This window comes from Zea mays, chromosome 8, assembly GCF_902167145.1.
Source record: "Zea mays cultivar B73 chromosome 8, Zm-B73-REFERENCE-NAM-5.0, whole genome shotgun sequence".
NCBI classification, from domain to species: domain Eukaryota; kingdom Viridiplantae; phylum Streptophyta; class Magnoliopsida; order Poales; family Poaceae; genus Zea; species Zea mays.
Window position 1 is genome coordinate 112,794,007 of NC_050103.1, and position 4,101 is coordinate 112,798,107.

A 4,101-nucleotide genomic window follows, 5' to 3' on the forward strand; every position below is an offset into this window, starting at 1 on the left:
GCGCGCGGCATCGTGGGTGGTCCTCCCGTGCACACGGCGCGGCGGCCGCCCTCCGGCAGGAGGGGCCGCCGGGCGCCCGGCCGACGACTCCGACACGCTGGAGGTGACGATGCCCGCCGTCGATCAGCCCCACGTTGTCTAAGTCCGCGCCGCCCGCAGGGCCAGCGAGCGCCTCCACCCCCGAACGCCGCGGAAAAGGGTGACCCGCGGACCCGCGCGGGAGGTAGAGCGCCGGCTCAGCGTGGCCCCCACCCCAGCGAGGATGATGAACATCCTTGAAGCTGAGGGTGGGACCAAGATCGCAGCCCGGTTTGCTCTTCCCCACCCAGGAACTGGTGGTCACCATCCTGGGTGACCGCCGGCGTGGGGGTGCGGCCGAGTCGCATGATGAAAATCCTTGAAGCCGAACGATGGCTGAGAGGTACCGACTCCCACGGAGTTGCGTCCCTCCAACGAGGAGGCGGAAAGGCGGCGGATACCCCCCATCCGGGGGCTTGGAAGATGGAAAGACACGACGCATAAGGGAGGAAGAAGACATGGTTGCCTTCTGAAAGGAGTCTCCCTCCTTTTAAAGGCAACTCTCCCTACGTGCGCCCCCAGACGCCACGGGCTGAGTCTTCTCCAACACGCTCCAAGGCCCTCCCCTGTGACTCGGGGGCTGGGTCCCGCATGTCATGCAAACCGGCTCAGGGCAGAAGAAGCCAAACCGCCGCGCGTGGTGCGCACAACCGCCCAGCGGTTACAAGCGACCCCCCACTTTTGCCCAGACCAACGGGCGGAAGGGGCGCGCAGCCATGCAGGCGGCATGCAACCGCGCCAGGTGGACGCGCTTCTCCGACTTCTGACACGCCAGCTTGGAGGCCCAGGCCTACGCGTCAAGCAACCGGCGCGCCAGTTGCTGCATGCAAGCAACCGCACCGCCACTTGTGCCACCGTCGCGCCTCTTCGGTTGCGGAGCCTGTGCCGCGACTCGAGGCGACCAGCGCACGACCCAGCGGCGCCAGCCTGGCGCGACGGTCAATGCGGCCGAAAGTGGGCCGGCAGTAATGACGGTGGCAGGCGGGCGGGAGCCGCAGTCACGTCGTCAGCCAGGCTCACGTCCCGTCCAGGGACAGCAAGGGTGCCTCCTCCCACGGCGTGATGACGGTGCACCCGTGACTCGTTCCTCGAATGGCTCGCGCACGCGCAACGGCCGCCCCGCCAACCACTCGCCCCGTCGCATTAACTCCGCGGCGGGACAGGCGGCGATTCTGGCAGGAGAAGCGGACGACGCTTCGCCTTCGCCGTAACGACCGCGTCAAAAAAAGGTACGCCACGTCGTTCGATTTCGTATCCTTTTCCTTTTTCCTCTTTCTCTATCTCTTGCAACAGGGACCGGGAAAGGGGGATACCCCGAAAAGGATCCTTCTCCACGAAGGAACCGGGCTCCGAGCCCCCCCTACTGATCAGAGGTTCGAAGACTGGCCCTCCGAGGGGTTCAACAGTCGCCTCAGATCGCGTGGGCCCGACACCCACTACTGGTCAGAGGTTCGAAGGCCAGCCCCCCAAAGGGTTCCATGGCCGCCTCAGGCTACTCGGGCTCCGCGCCCATTACTGATCAGGGGTTCGAAGGCTGGCCCCCGAAGGGTTCACAGTCGCCTCAGACGCCGAGCGAGGGATGACCAGGGGTACGTTCGATACATAACCAAGGCTCGGGCTGCGCTCCCGAGGTACCCTAGGACATTTCCGAGACCAGCGGGAACGATCTTGTAACGGAATCCCATCGGAGGGAGGCATCGAGCCCTCGGACCCCGTCGCCAGGGGACCGGGTCCGGCAAATCACCCACAGGTACTTTTGGGCGTGCCTCTGGGCCCCTAGCCGACCCCCAACGAACGGGGCACGAACGTCCACTCGGATTACCCGCTTGCAGCTCATCGGAGACACCATGTTCGGTGCCCATCGAGGGTAACATGGCGCACTCCCCCCCTCCTTGCGGAAAGGCGACGTAGGGGCGTATGTAAAAAGTCGAGTCTGTCCCTGATCGTCCTCTCGCCCTGTGCGGAGGCTCGGGGGCTGCTCTCGCAAACCCGGCTCCGGCCAAAACGTTGACAGCGTCAACATACCAGCCCGAGAGCTTGGGCCCCGACCGTGCACCCGGGCTACGGCCAGTTCGCATGAGGGAACAACCAGACCAGCCGAAGCATTACGCAAGGCATTAAGACCTCGAAGGAGTGTAACCACTCCTCCGAGGCCTCGGGGGCTACACCCGGCGGGTGCGCTCGCGCACACCCACCGGAACGAAATGCAACCGAGAAAGGCTGGTCCCCTTGCAAAAAAGTGCGACGAAAGCCTCCAAGCGAGTGCTAACACTCCCTTCGAGGCTCGGGGGCTACTGTCGGGGACCATAATTAGGGGTACCCTCAAGACGCCTAATTCTCAGCTCGTAACCCCCATCAGCATAAAGCTGCAAAGGCCTGATGGGTACGATTAAGTCAGGGATCAGTCCACACGAGTGACTTGATCACGCTTCGCCCGTGCCTAGCCTCGGCCAAGGGCAGCCGACCTCGAGAGACTTCCGTCTCGCCCGAGGCCCCCCTTTTTACGGCGGACATACCTCCGGCTCGCCCGAGGCCTTGGCTTCGCCTAGAAGCAACCCTGACTAAATCGCCGCGCCGACTGACCAGGTTGCAGGAGCATTTAACGCAAAGGTGGCCTGACACCTTTATTCTGACACGCGCCCCCCGGCAGAGCCGAAGTGACCGCCGTCACTCCACCGCTCCACTGACCAGTCTGACAGAAGGACAGCGCCGCCTACACCACTCCGACTGCAGTGCCACTCGACAGAGTGAGTCTGACAGGCAGTCAGGCCCTGCCGAAGGCGCCATGGGAAACTCCGCTCCGCCCGACCCCAGGGCTCGGACTCGGGCTAAGACCCGGAAGACGGCGAACTCCGCTCCGCCCGACCCCAGGGCTCGGACTCGGGCTAAGACCCGGAAGACGACGAACTCCGCTCCGCCCGACCCCAGGGCTCGGACTCGGGCTAAGACCCGGAAGACGGCGAACTCCGCTCCGCCCGACCCCAGGGCTCGGACTCGGGCTAAGACCCGGAAGACGACGAAACTCCGCCTCGCCCGACCCCAGGGCTCGGACTCCGCCCTGGCCTCGGCCAAACGATCTCCGCCTCGCCCGACCCGGGGGCTCGGGCTCGGCCTCGGCAACGGAAGACAGACTCGACCTCGGCTTCGGAGGAGCCCCCACGTCGCCCTGCCTAGGGCACAGGCCCGCCACGTCAACAGGAAGCGCCATCCTCATCCTACCCCGAGCCGACTCGGGTCACGGAGAACAAGACCGGCGTCCCATCCGGCCAGCTCCGCCGGATGGGCAATGAAGGCGCTCCACGAGCTCTGTGACGACGGCGGCTCTCAGCTCTCTTACGGAAGCAGGGCGACGTCAGCAAGGACTCGACCGCTCCAACAGCTGTCCCTCCGCCAGGCTCCGTCGCTCCTCCGACAGCCACGACATCACGCCAGCAAGGTGCCAAGACCTCTCCGGCTGCCACATTGGCATGTACCTAGGGCGCTAGCTCTCTCTCCGCTAGACACGTAGCACTCTGCTACACCCCCCATTGTACACCTGGATCCTCTCCTTACGGCTATAAAAGGGAGGACCAGGGCCTTCTTAGAGAAGGTTGGCCGCGCGGGACCGAGGACGGGGCAGGCGCTCTCTTGGGGCCGCTCGCTTCCCTCACCCGCGTGGACGCTTGTAACCCCCCTACTGCAAGCGCACCCGACCTGGGCGCGGGACGAACACGAAGGCCGCGGGACTTCCACCTCTCTCACGCCCGTCTCCGGCCACCTCGCCTCTCCCCCCTTCGCGCTCGCCCACGCGCTCGACCCATCTGGGCTGGGGCACGCAGCACACTCACTCGTTGGCTTAGGGACCCCCCTGTCTCGAAATGTCGACACCACTGGAAGTCGATGGCGGCCTTGCCCTGACATCGTCGGCGATGCGGTGCTGGATGCCCTGGGGTAGATGACGCACTTCTTCGGCCGGAGCTTGGCTTGCCCATTCCTGCCCGATGTCCCGGCGGAACGGCTCAAGTGTTCCTGCTCCCTCGTCGA